Here is a 16,099-nt window from a genome sequence, read left to right as displayed (position 1 = left end):
GGAATGGAAAAAACCCATGCACTGTTGTAGGCTGGGCATCTACTGATGGAAAAGCAGCTTTGCAGAAATGAACTGTTGAGAAAGTTGTGTTGATGGACCACAACTCAAGCAGGAGTCCGTGATGCGCCCCTGTTGTGATAAAAACTATTGGCATACTGAGACGCATTTGCAAAAACAGAGCCAGCTGGTCAAGAWGTGGATTTTTCTTCTCCATGAAGCACTGGTCAGGCTATGGCTGAACTACAGTGTTCACTTTTGGGCTCCCTAATGCTAGAAAGATTTTGACAAACTGTAGAGAGTACAGCAGAGAGACACTAACATGTGTAGGAGGGTGGATTACATGATGCAGGAAGAGAGGTTGAGAAGAGTTGGATTTGCTCAGTTTGAAGAAGACTACTGGGGGAGCTGTTTGCTTTCTTTCACYATCTAAAAGACGCCATCTATGAGAGCTTCTCAGACATACAGAGAACAATAAAATTGAAAAGAAGCAACAGTCACTAGATGAAAAAAGGTAAATTCCAATTGAACACAAATATAAAAAAATCTTTTCAAAGAGTGGTTAGGGTCTCRAACAGGCTATCCAAAGAAGTTCAGGCATCTCCATCCTGGAATTATTCAAATCCAATTCAATACAGCTCTTGGCAACCTCAGAAAACTTTGAATCTAGGTCTACTTGGTTCAGAAGATGGGACTTTGTAACCTCTACAGATCTCTTCCAAGCTGAATTATTCTATGAAGTATGAGAAATGCTATTTTCCTGTTTATCTACAGAGCCATTATAATACTTTAATACTGTAGTCACTTTTATACAGCATAAAACAGGATTACTGATGAAGGAAGAGGACAGCCCTCTTCTCTGGGTCAGCCAACTTATTTCCATCCTTTTATTAACTCTTCACTTGTGGCAACGCAAAAGCTTATGCTTCCAAGTAGTAAACTAGACAGAGAAACTGAATTGAGTCAAAAATGAAATTTTTATTTTGCCTGGACGCTTGCCATCACCTCCCCTGGCCCAACAGAAGTGTTTGTGTGACCASAGAGGTTGAAAAAGTAACAGGAGGAAGTCAGTCTGAACTGACTCTTTTAAAAGTTGTAGGACTTTAAGGTGAGGGTTAAAATATGCCATAATATTCTCGACCCTACACTCAGCTAATGCTCTTCACTATTTTGTAATGAACTATTTCCATTGGTGTCATTTCTCTCTGTAGCTTTTGCTCAGGCAGGCAAAGCCAGCTCACCTCATATGGGGAGGCAGCATCTGACACCTATGAGACAAGTCACAAGTCGAATTTTCAAAAATGTCACAATCTTTCATTCCTCATTTTTAGTCTCCTGTTCATACGGCATTAGGGTTCTTATTAACCCCTAGAGGGGCTATAGGTTTATTATCTAGGGCATTATGAAAAGATGAAAGCCTAATGAAGAAGATTTAAATTAGATATCCACTCATTCTTTTTTTTTTTTTTTTTTTTAAGAGGAGGTAACTGAAAGGATTGGTCACCAAAAATGCTCGTCTTAATCATTTTGTTCCACTTTTCCATAAACATAATGTTTTCATAATTTTGAGGAATGATATAATAAAAAAGCTTGCAATTTTTTGAAAGTACTAAGATATCATGGTGACACTTAAGGATAATTCATCTTGTAAGGATAATTCATCTTATAAGTATCTTTCCATGTAAGAACGAATAATAAAAATAAAACTATTATCATCACCTTGCTAAACAGCATAGGTGATAAAAATCAGGCTAAATTCTTTATTTTATTTAAGAGAAGCTCAAAATGGATGAGTKTCTACACATATTACCATTCAAAAAATGCCTGCTACAAAAAAGTTGAGATTGTTACTGTTCATATGAGACAAGCTTGCTTTTTTTTCCTATTAGGTCAAAGGAAAAAAAATATATATATAAAGATAGATCACAAGAATTTCATCAACTTGACTCTGTTTTCACTGATTTCTTATTTTATATTTATTTGCTGAGCAAGTGTTGTCAGATTTCTTTTTCCATAGATTGATAGACTCAAATATATTATTGGAATGGGATTTAGGACCTGAGGACCTGAATTCAGGCTTTTTTTTTTTTTTTTTTTTTTTTTTTTCTGGGTAAGCCAGGTTCACTGTGTGGCTACAGACAAGTTGTTCTCCTTTAGTCTTCAGTTCCTTTTTTTCTGAGATGGTGGTGAGCTTTCTTGCTTCACAGCGGTGTCCTAGAGCTAAGTACATTCTAGGTGTGAGGTGGTCAGGCACTGAAATTTTAAAGTGCTTCTTTTTATATATATACATACATATATATATATATATATATATATGTATGTATATATATAAAAGGATCCTGAATAAAAGTTCCTTCAAAGCAAGAGGAAGGAAGAGGGAAGAAGGGAAGTTTAAAAATACTCATGTAGGAGGTTCATAGCACAAAAGAGATGGAGGGAATTCTTTTGATCTAACTTCAGTCAGGTGCCTACATTAACAGCATAGTCAAGGAGYAAATGGAAACTCAATGTACAGCATGTTCAGAAGCAATATAGGTTATTGGTACATGACATTACTTGCTAGAGGAACTCCTCTGGCTACGTCTAGAGTAAGAAGCCTTCCCTGGTCCAGGTGCTCACTCCATTGTACACTGACTCCCTGCCATACTTAGACCTAACACACCAGCTGCCTGCCTATCCCTGGAAAAGAACTTCACAGCATCACAGAATCACAGAATGGCTGAGGTTGGAAGGGACCTCTAGAGATCATCTAGTCCAAGCCCTCTGCTCCAGCAGGGGCACCTAGAAATTCCCCTTTGTGAAGGACAGCCAACTGTACTGCAGCCAYTTTGCAGCTGCTCCCCTATCTAGAAAGCCACCCTAGAGAAAGAACGACCCTAGAGGAGTGTAAATGTACCCTTCATGACTGGGTTTACAGCCTCCACTTGCTTTTTCCTATCCGGCTGAGGGTGAGTGGTACAAAAATACCTGTCCGGTGGTTTCATCCTCATCTACACGTACAGCTAAGCCTAGACCTATATGGCACTGAGGAACACAAGATACTAATACTCTCACTCCTGGTTCTTTACTATTCTCTCGTCCCCTTTTGATGATTACTGTTGGCTAATTTTTCAATCTTTCTTCTGTTTTTATTTTGTGATTTGCCTGAGATTTCTTTGCCTCCTGTGAGAAATTTAGGGGATGCCTCCTGAGTGCAAATGAGGTCTTGGGTCATTAGCTTCCTAGCTTTGATATCAGGAATCCTCAAGTCGAAAGACAACCGGCAAATACCAAGTATCGTATAAAAGGATTCCTACAGTGTCTGCTACATAATGATTAGTGTTTAACTTATTTTTGAGATCATACTGGAAAAATTGAGACATGTCTGGACTATAGTGTTGAATGTGCATGAAACTGGATTAAAATATATATCAAATTACTATAAAAGTGCAAGATGGTCTTTTTAGTGAACTTGTATTCTCAAACCATGAAATTGTTGATACTGCTATATTTGCCCTTTGTACAGAGATTTTTGATCMACTCTTTTCCTGAAAGCTTCTGAATTACTCTTCTCTCCAGGAAAAAAAACTGTTTGCAGTGCTCAGTGACCCAGGAGTCTCACTCACTTTTTAAAAGAGATTTATTTCTTTTTTTCTTTTTCCTCACATTTAGGACAGCTTAGTGTTCATACAACACTCATGTGCACCTTCCTATTAATTTAGGCTAATTTCAGTCACAGTCTAGCCCTTTATTAAAAAGAACAAGCTTTTTATTAAGTCATGATTTGATAAATAAAATGTACAGAAATTTCACATTCACTTATCATGCAAGATATTTAGTCTTCATTAGCATTGCTAAGGTTGGACTTGTCTTGCCAGTAGGAAGTCTTATTAAAATTACTTACATAATGTTCCATGCTTATCAGCACCACATACTTTTAAAATGTGTCAGCTAACAGGCCTTAACATAAACAGATTACCTGTTAATGTAACACAACACTTTATAGTCTCAGCAACTTGATAATGCACATGTATAAGAGATTTATAAGAACATTTGGAATTGGCTTTTTTTCTCCTCCTCTTTTATTGYTATCAGCTGATTTTCCACTGAAATACACATTATTGTGCATTTCTAAATAATGCATATAGAAATGAATAGTAACTCCATTATTTAATATGTAACCTTGTGTATTATGAATATTTGTATTGTAGTACGCAGTAGATATTGGATACATATGTTAAGTACATACAATTGGTTGTTTAAAGTTGTGAATACCTTGTTTTGAAATTTTCACCCACATACCCATTCACTACAAGAAATTAAAATATCAAATAAACCATTTTTATTTCTGTTGTCTRTTTAAAGGACATATACCCAAGGAAAATGTACAGGCAAGTTTTTATGTGACTGTTTTAGCTCCTTTCCCTTTATAGACACATATTCTGCAAATTCAAGAACAAGTGACTACAAAAAGCAGTTAACATAAGAGAGTACAGAAAGTTCTCCTTAGGGGAAAAAAAAAAAAAAAAAAAAATTGCTTGCAATTTCAGGGCAATCACAGGGATAATTCCCTTGTCCTTTTTTCTTAGTTCCCTGCTCCCTTTTTTTTGGTCATCTACTTCTTGGGGTAGGGGAAAAAAAAAAAAAAAAAAAAAAGAGAGAGAAAATCATGGACAGCTTGTTTATGACTAGAAGAATGTAAATATGCATCTATTTTATTTAATCAGTACTCCTTTGACACAACTTGTGATATGTTTGACGAACAGGGTTCTTGTTCATCTTCCATCGTAGAAGTAGCTGAACTTTCCTCAGGGGTATCGACAGCTGGCAGCAATCAAGTCATCTAACTGCCAGTATCTCCTTTAAGGAGAATGACATTCAGCTATAAAATTCCAAAATGCCTTTAATTCACTGTACTGTGCATCTCAAWGAAAGTGCAGTTCTCCCTTAGAAAAGGAGACACTCAGACCTTTTTTTCTACGAAGAGCTGTATTCACTGATCCGCATGGCAGAGGTGCATAACACATGATACTGGTTCTTGAAAAGACAAGAAATGACTTCAACCTCAGTCATAAGCCTTGTCCACAATCCAAGTAGGTTAAGTATGTTGTCTCTGAGCTAAAACGTCAAAGACTTTTTTTTTTTTTTTTTTTTTTTGGCATTAGCTTAATAGGTTTATCTCTGGCCTTTCAAACAGAACAAGCATACTTCAGCAAATCACATATTAACAAGAAATCACTTTACCTGGCTGGCTTTTCAGCCTGTTCATAAGAAGTCAAAAGTAAGTTACCATGAGTCCCATGTAATTTTCCTTCTCACTTACTTTTTTAGGGGTCACAAAGAAGAAAAGGCAAACCAGTAAAGTTYATAAAGAAAAAATTTAAAAGTCATTTCTAAAGACCATAACCAGAGTCTGCATTGTCCATATTTCATCCTAAAATTTCAAAATGTTGGGAGTTTAGTCTTCTACCCCAATGCATCTTAAGTAGCCTGCAACTACACACGAGTTCTCTAGTAAACTGCAGTTCCTAGCCTGTCTCACTATCAGATTTTGAGATAGTACAAATCTCTGAAATAGTAGATAGACCAGCTTGACCCCTCTCCTTTTACTCTGGGGTATTTTACATTCTGCTGTACTGTAAGACCACCTGGAAATGGAGATGGGACTGGCAGTGGGATCTTTTTCTAAGCTATAAGCACATTGCGGTCACTTGAAATTCCTGCAGAGTAGTGGAATCAATTTTCATTTCTACTTAGTATGCTGGTAATTGTCCCAGTTACCACCGCATGTACAGATCCATATCGGAATTTGAACCCAAGTGCCCTGCTGCCATACATCTGTCTCTTTCTATCTTTCAAGTCGGTAGTATCAGAGCCCTCTTGACAGTCCCTAAGCCTAATTTGGCCCTCCTGAATTCAATTCCTAGGCAAATGCTTGTTAAGCCATGCTTTTAGGTGTTAAATTTGCATCTTGAAGTAAACTTAGTTTTATATTCTAGTTTCCAATTATAATCTGTAATGTTATCACATATCCTTTTCTTCGTGGCATTGCACTTGGCTTTTGTATCACTCACAGACTCTCATACATTTTCACGTTGTTTTAAATACATCTTTCAGGCATTTCACATTTCTGTGGAATGCACTTTCCTTAGTCTTTATAGCTATTATCATAATGAACTTAATAATTAGTTTCAGTTAATTAAAACCTTTGAAGCGGAACAAGTGATGCAAAGCAGTTATCGTCCAAAATAAGGGACCTTCTGATCATCCTTCTTCTCATTCACTGCCTATAGGGCTCAGGTAATGGCTCCTGTAATAGCATTYACTTGACTTTTGGATTCCAGGCAAAAGTTCTGGTGATCTTTTACATGCTCAGTTTTTAACCCAGCTTATTTCCTCTACCATCYACTCACTAGGGTTCARCAACCACGAGAGACCCAATGAGTATAAAAGAAGTCTTCTTTATCCAGAAACCACTTTTAATGGCTTCTCTACAATGGAATATGAGGTATTATATTTCCTCCCTTTGCTCTTAACTCAAAAACAGCCATTATAATGACAGGCCCTAGCTCCTCACACACTTTCTTTCTCTTTGAACAAGTGAAGTAAGTAGCTTTGCTACAGTCTGAAATAGCAAGATTTTTAAAAAATGAACAATCAAATCAAAACTTTATTTTATAGGTCAGTTACAAAAGTTGAACGTATTCCCTATTTCATTTTCACTGCATAACCTGCTGGTCAGACTCACCCAATTGATGAACTGCAAACTATAGGTCTTTTGTTGCTGAAAGTCCACACTGAAATAGATATACAACACTGTGAAACATCTGCAGGTGCAAATTGCCAGTATCAAAAAGCAAAAATGACCAATTCTGGAGACTGCAATCAAGAGCCACAAAAGCCACACTGACTCAAGCTGTTTCCATGGAATATTCTGTAACAGAATTTGTCCAGCAAAACCTTGGAGGAGGAGAGTGCTGGTACTGCTAACTACTTCCAAGAATAAATAACTCTATTGATTCAGAAAACTGTTTCTTGCAGCTATAAAAATTAATCAAAATTTTGCCTATACACATCTAAAAAAATCATTTTAACATTATCATCCCTCTGCCATTTTTTTCTTGTATCTTCATCCTTTCASAAACCCATTTTGCAAGAAGATTTTGCTTGTACGATTAGACAGTGCACATAGAGCAGTCAAATAACCATTTCTGAACCCCTTGTGTATTTTTATACCCTGCTATTGTAGACAGTTTATGCCTTTCTGTAGTTATCCTAAACTGGCTATTACATCACTCAAAGTATAGGTAAATCAAGAGTATAGAGATTAAAAATGTCATTAGTGCAGCTGTTTATTATTTTTCCCTTGAGGTGACATCTGATATCAAGCCCTTGCAGCTTAAAACTGAACTAAGGTATAATGCAGCAGATTGCCCATCTGGTGTGACTTCAGAATATTAAAACCTCCTGCAGGCTATCAGCACAAGGAACAGTCAAGTTCTTTGCAATCATCCAGACATCTTATTTCACASTACGCAGAGTTCTGTGATCTACAATTAAGATGTTCAAAATCATCCTTATTAGCTGGTGATGAATGCTGATAATACCATCCAACCACAACGACACTTCTGCATTTCATCTTTAATTGTCCAGTTAATATGTAGTAACTGAAACAAGGTTTGGTCTGTGATCCAAAATATTACAGGAAAGCAAGAACTGTCATTTACAAAGTGTAAAATCAAACAGCTTTCTAGACTCTGTTGAACACTGTCACTGTGGATTAACAAGAAACAACTACTAAGCAGTTGCAAAGATGTGACTTACATAGATAAGACTGAATCTGAATGAATATGCTTTGTGTAATCTCTCAGTTTAATGTACAATGACAGATTTCATTTCTGGATGTACAGGCCAAGTTTTTCTCTGTTCTACCTCATCAAAACATAAATGGATAATTTTATCCTTCTCCAGCACCTCTCACAAGCCATGCTAACAGATAAAAAGTAAAAGGGTCACTTCTGAGATTATGCATATACATAGTTCAAAGCTATAAAATACGACAAGTTCAAAAGCTTTTTTGAACAATGCCAACTGTAAAATATTGATTATTTTGTAAATAACGTGCAGATTGGACAAATTACAACATGTACTTAATTTATTGTCCTCTTTGAAAAGAGTGAAAAAATAATTCTGAAAGCATTTTTAATATTATTAGTTATCAGATGTGTCTATTCTGCTGATCTTTTCCCTGTAAATACAGGGAGAGACTAAAAAAGTCTAGAAAACAAAAGAGTTCAGTTTTTCTGGATTTTGCACATGATATAAATATGAGTTTGAWATATAAATATCAAACTCTATGTATTAATCAAAGTTTGTATTATTATAAGCTCCTGAGGTCCTAGAGCTGGAACTGTTTTCAATAAAAAACACAGCAATCCTCCAAAAGCTTCCTGTCACTTTGCATAAGGAGACAAAATATAGAGATCAAATCAAATCTTATATCTCAGTGAGAGAGGCTACAATTGAAGTCTTTATTTTTATGGCCATACTGGCAAAGGAGAATTTTAAAGGAAAGTCTGAAGAGGTATAATGAAGTCAATTGTGGATGCTTACAAGCAACTTTGTTGTGRGTACCATCTTGGGGAATGCACAAGACACCTATATGAAAATCAAACAAATCTCGATAGGACTGATCACATGCACTGATCTCTCRATAAGCAGGAAGATTTCTTCTTCCAAAAGGCTCTCATATTGCAGGGGAAGTGAGAGCAGACAGCCAGAGTATGCTATAATAGAGAAGGGGGGAGAATGGAAAGATGGAATAGAAAGGTGGGATAGATTTTGTCAGGAAAAATGGGCTAGAAAATGCAGGTTTGTATTCCATTCACCTTTAATCACTATCCACATAACTTTTATCAACAGAAGAGTATATTTGTAAGAAGATAATGAATAAACTGTGTGCACAGAACAGTTGCATAACCATTCCTTGTGTATTTTTATGCTTTTCTACCATATCTGTGCCTTGTAACTTCTCATGGTTTTAAAACTATTTTAATATCTGCAGTTATTAACAGACTGCAGGAAAAGGGACAAGGGAGATAGTTATTAATGCTTCTGGGGAAAAAAAACATATCTTCAATTTTAAATTATCAAAAACTACTGTTAAGGGTGTTCAGATTGTCTTGAAAATATGATTATTAAAATTTTATTCTCTGAGGACTACAAGAGAATTTTCATGTTAATTTCAAGGGGTTATTAATGATGCTAGTTAAAATTTTTTACCTTTTCTAAATTAATCTCAGTAAATCTAATAAAATTTAGTGAAGGGGAGTGAATTTAGTGAATACAATTTGCTGAAGTCCCCAGAATAAGAAAATTAAATTCACCTCACTTACCTTCAGCATAAAAAAGTTGGGCATCAAAAATTATTCTATAGTCAGTGAAGACAGAGAAGGATCTCCAGAGGTTATTCTTTCCTTTTTCTTTTTTTAATATCTATTTTAGGATTGAATAAACTGCTTCTTGGAGGTGATACTTTCTCTCCACTAACTATAGAATGAGCTTCAGTTAAGTGTAACTTCATTAACTATAGAGAAAGTTTACAGTAGCTCTTTTCCTTTTAGATAGTTGATCTGGGCAATATGAATCCAATCCTAATATACAAATGCTAGGGAAATTTACATTCGCTTTATTTGTATTATGGTACTTGGAARTACCATGGTACTTGGAAATATTTTCACATTTGAGCTATACTGGCACTTGTTCTCCRTACCATCAGTGATTTGTGTCATGCAGGGCCACAGGAAAATTGGCCACGGAATAATCACTTGAGTATGATTAAGTRTAATCGCTACATGGACAAGAGCCTTGTAGTGGATGACACTGCTGCAATTGGAGGGTAGATGAGTCAAGCTTCGTAYGTACATAAGCAATGCATTCTTATTTGGACGTTCAGTTCTCAGCACCCTAATGCTGTCTGCTGCTCTTGCTGTGAAGCTTTATGATCTGCATGCTGCTYGCTAAAGTGCATTCTGGCTCTCTTCAGAGAGCCCTACAACTTAGTGCTCTACTMCGATTTCCAGCTAGGAATGGTTAGTCAGTGTACTGCTCTTGATAGTGCATGTTTTGAACTACTTTTTGGAAAAACATGTTTCCTTTTTCCTGAAGAAAGCTGTTTTCACAGTCACATAACATCCATCTGAAGCACGTCTGCACTATTGTAGCTTCTTTAAAGCACCTTTCTTTATTAATACCACAATAGAGGCAGCATTCTGCAAGCCTCTGCCACCAGGCAGCTCATCCCATTCCCTGTCTTTCAATGGGACAAGAAGAGATCTTTGTTGACACTTTTCTAGCCAGTAGACATGCAACATCCAGATCTGGAACTCACACGACATAATGCTAGATAACAGGCTCATGAACACTTAGTATAGCACTGTGATTGATTCCCTAATGACTCTCTTCTTGATATTTAATCTTGTCAGAGGTTATTCTAACTTCTTCGAGGAGATTCCTCTTCTTTGTTACTGGATCTCCAGAACAAGGTGGACGGTGTCATGAATGAAAAAGAATGGGGAGCAGATGGAGAAAATCATAGAATCATTACAGTTGGAAAAGATCTTCAAGATCATCAAGTCTGAAAAAGCAACTACATTTCTGTCTTCAGAGAATGACAAGATAATTACGGATTTTTTTTTCACATTAAAGCTGCCTGTAGAGGTAATAAATGAAGACCTTGAGTAGTTTGAGGTGACTCATGAGACATAAATAGGGTAGATCCTTGCACTCTACCACATKGGAAAGAGGGCAGACTTTAATTCTGCTAGATATGCTATTATGCACAAATATGGAAAACAATCAGACTTGTATTGGGCAACCATTTTCCCATATAACATAGAGCCCAGAAACTCCTTTTCAGGATWTTTGTCAGATCTATGAAAGTACTCTCAGGTCTGTCAGGTCCTGCTGGTCCCACCCAACCTCCCCCAGGTCATCCTCCCACTCCGTTCATTAGCACAGGACCCCTCTTGGACCCCCTAGGGCTGTCAGTCTCCACCTGAGCAAATGCCCAGAGAAAAGACTAGGCAAGCTAGGCCCGTTTAGATTAGAGAAGATTGAGAGGGAATCCCCTCAAATATAAATATTTKAGGGGAGAATGTAAAGAAGGTGGAGCCAAACTCTTCTCAGTGGTTGTCGGCGACAGGACAAGGAGTAAAGAAAAATTGAAACACAGGCAGTTCCACGTCCATGTGAGGAAGAACTTCACTGTGAGGGTGGCAAAGTCCTGGAACAGGCTGTCCAAGGAGGTTGTGGAGTCTCCTTCTCTGGAGATCTTCCAAACTCACCCTGTGCCTCGTGCTCTGGGTGTCCCTGCTGGAGCAGGGGGGTTGGACTAGATGATCTCTAGAGCTCCCTTCCAACCTCAGCCATGCTATAGTTCTGTGTCTGTCTTCAGCTAAATCATGCTTGAGCTTGACTATGCACTCCATTGATTCTAACCTGAGGACTCACTTCATCACTTGCTCTCRTCACTGTGGACCTGCGCAGGGATCACTGGATGGGGACCCAGCACCTCATCCTGACCTCAGACCAGTGTACTGACTTGATGACTTGACTTTAGGCTTATCACCATCAACTTGACTGATAATCTGGACTTKCAGTCTAAACCAGCTGCTAGGCTTRATGTGCTCATGGGCAGCAGGACAGGCCCTGCTTGGGACTCCGTTGTCCCCTTAGCCTGGAGAATGTCCGCAGCTCTAGCTTCCTGTCTTTYGGGAAGCCACTGCTCCTCAATGCATTCATACAGAGTGCACTCATACATACAGAGACYGAGATTTTGCCCTCCCTGTATTTTCAAGTTATCTATTCATCTATTTTTAACTTTTCTTTGCAAGTACATTTTGATTTCAGCAATCTTTTTTTTTTTGTTTTTTTCTGCAAGGTGTTGCAACAACAATCAATCAATCAATCTCCTGCTGCTAAATCAAATTACTGACAAAAGTTACTTCTTGGAAGTATCACAGGATGCTTTCTGTATCGCTGTTCACCACCACCTTCCTAATTTCTGTGGGGATATTTTGTAGGCCAGGCTTAAGTTACACATCAGTAATACTATATGTTAGTAATACTATCGTGTGACACTGACTTCAAAAATAAAGCATTAATTTTTGCTAACCACCARCTTTAGTTTATTATTACCTAGGCAAAGGAAAAAGAAAACAAGATTGTTCTGATTCACACCTGTCAGAAATGAAACTTGTTAGAAGAGATTTGGTAGCTGGAGGAGTACTTGGGATCCAAAGTGCACCCTACAAGCTAGTGCATCCTTCATATTCCTATGGTAAGGGAGGAAGCTTCTGCACAATGTGGGCAGAACAGCCCATATTACTCCGGCCGAGTGTAGGACAACATGTGTTAGAGGGCAATTAAAACTCAGTCTGTTAAGGGAAACAGTCAAAAATAATGTGGAAATGGGACTAAAGCAATAAAGCAACTTCCCACACCTACAGTGTGTATTTTATATAGCACATATTGCAGTGATTTCCAAAGATGGTTTTATTTTTCCATAAGAAGAAGCATTTCCTCTTAATGAACATGCACAATGCTAAATGTAGCTGAACAACTGAGTGGCAGTGACTGTGAAAAAGTTAAATGCATTATTCTTGCAAGAGGCAAAACTACAATGTGGAACTTAAAATGTAGATTACAAAAAGCACATCAATCAGAGAGAAATAAAAGAACATCAGTCAGAGAGAATAAAAGCTATATAAAAATTGAATCAATTTGGAGCCTTATGGCTCAAAATTATACTTAACTTGCAAGCATTATATATACGTGCATACATATGGACGTATACATACATACGTAGATATAAGCATACATAAATCACATATATTAAAATGATATGAATTATATGATAAGGGATTTTTGAAAGRAGACATTATTATGTCCTAGTAGAAAGTAATATGTAACATTAATAATGAAGGATGGACCCTTAGAAAGAAATTTGAAAAGTGAATCATAAAAAAAAAATAGTGTATATTAGCAAAAGGAAACCCCTGAGAAATTCAGTGACTTATCAAGAAATAATGGAAGGTCATTACTTCACAGCATTCTGACATAAGCCTTCAAAGGTTTATAGTAAGTGACCTGAAAAAACTTTGTGCTCACTCACCACTATGGACCCTTAAATCCACAAAAGAGCATCATCACATTTCCCCCTGAGGAAACATATTTGTTTTCTTTCAGAAAGACCTGACTATTTGCAATAGCTTAACTAGAAACATGTAATAGTAGAAGGGTAGAAAAGATAGGGTTTGAGCCATCAATTTAATTCCTCAGGTACCTCTGATAATCCCCCACAAAGCATAGAAGTATGTAACAGGTTTTACTGCAGCCCATGACACTCAGTCCACTTACAATTTATAATTTATATTGGTTGTCAGACTTGGACTAGTCACTTCTACTGGAGCTAGAAGTGCAGATAATTTGGTCTATAATTAAATTACAAATCTGAACTTTATAATAATATAGTATGGAAGTGTATCCTAAATAGTGCCACAAATCACACCTCCAGTGTCCTCATAAAGTGCCTTTTGATGTACTGTATAATGGAATACTTTACTATTTTTTTTCTATCTAGGCAGTATCTTGAAAAAGTACAGTAAATTTACCCCAACCAAAAGAGAGGCTATCCTGAAGTATTTTGCGACAAGTTATTAACAACATGTAACCTATAATAAATTAACGAAGCAAACTCAATTTTCCGCTTCTCATATTCTCATTTTTAATAGGTTGACTTTGAAAACTTTAAAAAGGAGAACAGTGCTATCCAGACAACAACTGTTTCYGATAGTCCTTCATTTGAACTCTAGKTAGAAAAGGGAGTGATTAAATTGGGGGATATAGGTGTGGACTTTCATTTTCAGTTACCTATTGTATGTAAAATTTTGTCTCACATTTCAAAAAGCTATGACTTMTTGAATTTTTTGTATAAAAACAAGAGCAGGATGATGACAAATGCTGTCTTCAGGGATGCCTTCCTCRTCTTTACGTTCTGGAGTAAAGACAGCCATACCAGCAGAATCTGCAGCAAACACTGGCTCTGTTGTTTTCTCCAGTGACAACTCTCATGTAATAATAAAAACTATTTTTTTAAAGAAAGTATTTTAAAGGCAATCTCAGTGAAAGCTTCATTTCATGTTGTCATCTAATTACATCTTTTCTAGATGTCTGTCATGAATAACTGAATAATAGCCTTGATGCTTTTGAGTTTCTCTAAAAACTTGTTGTTTTTTTTCTTTTAGAACAGGTTTAAGACAGATGCTGCCTTGGAACTTAACAATGATACTTACCATAGCAGAGAGGTGACTGCCCAGGATGCCTAACAATAAAGAATCAAAGTTGTCAGTACTTCTCTGTTTACAAATATATTTCTATTGGTAGTAGAAATGAATTGAAATAAATCTGATTATCAGTTTTATATATATATATATATATATGTATATATTATGTTTAGGCTGAACACACTCAGCGCTTATAGGACAGATGCTCCAGTCTAAAAACTCCAGTCTAGTGCCTTACTAGGCAGCTCCTTACATTTTGTGACGGATAATTGTGGCCTTCTAGCACTGACAAAATCTGTCAAGTGTGTCCAAACCACAGTTCTAGCACTTTGTTTTGTAGGAATACAGACTACAGTGAATTTTTTCAATATAATTTTATTCTTTGAGCACAGTATGAACTTTCTCATAACTTAATTTGTTCAATTATTAATATGATAAACTTGTTAACTTCCAAGTTCCTTAATGAATTTAACACAGAAACAATTTCAGTTTTTATGCACAATCATCTTAATAATGGAATAATAGGTCTCTCAACCTTCCCACGCTGTGAAAATTAAGTAACATCTTCTCCACAGGTTGTGTTGAAGGATATTGTTTTGTAGTTCATTTAAATTATTAATGACTGCCTTTGCAATATGAAATTGCAACCTGTAGGGTTACTTAGATAACAGAAAGAATTTAGGTAACACTTAAATGAACCTGTCATGACATCATATTTATTTCAGTAAAATATCATTCTAGCTTTACAATTAATATGTGCATGACAATAAAATCAGTGGTAATGGTTTTGGGGCATGACAGAGACATTGAATTCACTAAAAATTATTACTGGCAGACTATTTAAATGCTGAGTGTTCCTTACAGAGTTGAAAAGATATGCCAGAATGGAGGCAGCACTAATGTAGCAGCAGTTTTAAAGCACAACCTGCACCTGAAGACGAGGACCGATCTTTTATCAAACAATGATGCTTTCTCAGTGACCTAAGGAAAAGTTGTGGTTATAGAGGACATAGGTCTTTATATATTCAGTACTGAAATACCAAAGTCTATGAGGTTGGACGATGCCAGTAATTCTAGCACTAGTTGCTACTAGTGTGCTACTAGTTGCACAGTAGCTGGTGCAAGCAGAAGTTGATAGAATTTTGAAACACCTAGGTAATTTTTTGTTATTTTCTGTAGTAGACACAAGAGTTTGCATCTTCTGTGCAAGTAAAGAATGGTTTATTTTATTTGAATAAAGAGCATGTGGACTCTTTTAATGGAATAATTACAGAAGTTATTTGTGTTATGTGTTAGATAATACACAYCTAGTAGGAAAAAAAAATAATGCTCAGTTGGCCTGTAAGACATGAAAACAAGCTATATTTTTTTCCAACTTTTTTTTTTTTATTAACTTTATGAGTTTGGAAATATAGYACAGAGGGTGATATATGTAAAGATTGATGTCAGATAAATATTAAATGGATACGAATCACAAATATCTATGCAATTTTGCTGGATTTGGGATAGAAGAACYAGATTGATGTTTTTCCTTAGGGAAATGAGCAGCCATTTTTCTGAAAAGACATCTCTCTTATTCAAGTTTCTTCTGCTAAGCCAGAGGAGCTGTGGCTCTGGAAGCCTCTGCTTGTCAGCATATTAAGTCACGTTAGCAATAAAGAGCATTAAGTTTGCATGCTCGCTCTATAAAAACAACAAGATTGCTCACAAAATCTTTCATAACTTTTATGTGACAGCTTAGGAGGATGAATCTAATTAAAGAACAGTTAATTAACTGC

This window comes from Nothoprocta perdicaria, unplaced genomic scaffold (genome assembly GCF_003342845.1).
Source record: "Nothoprocta perdicaria isolate Ctin4 unplaced genomic scaffold, notPer1 scaffold_142, whole genome shotgun sequence".
Lineage (NCBI taxonomy): Eukaryota > Metazoa > Chordata > Aves > Tinamiformes > Tinamidae > Nothoprocta > Nothoprocta perdicaria.
Note: the sequence above shows the minus strand (reverse complement) of the source record.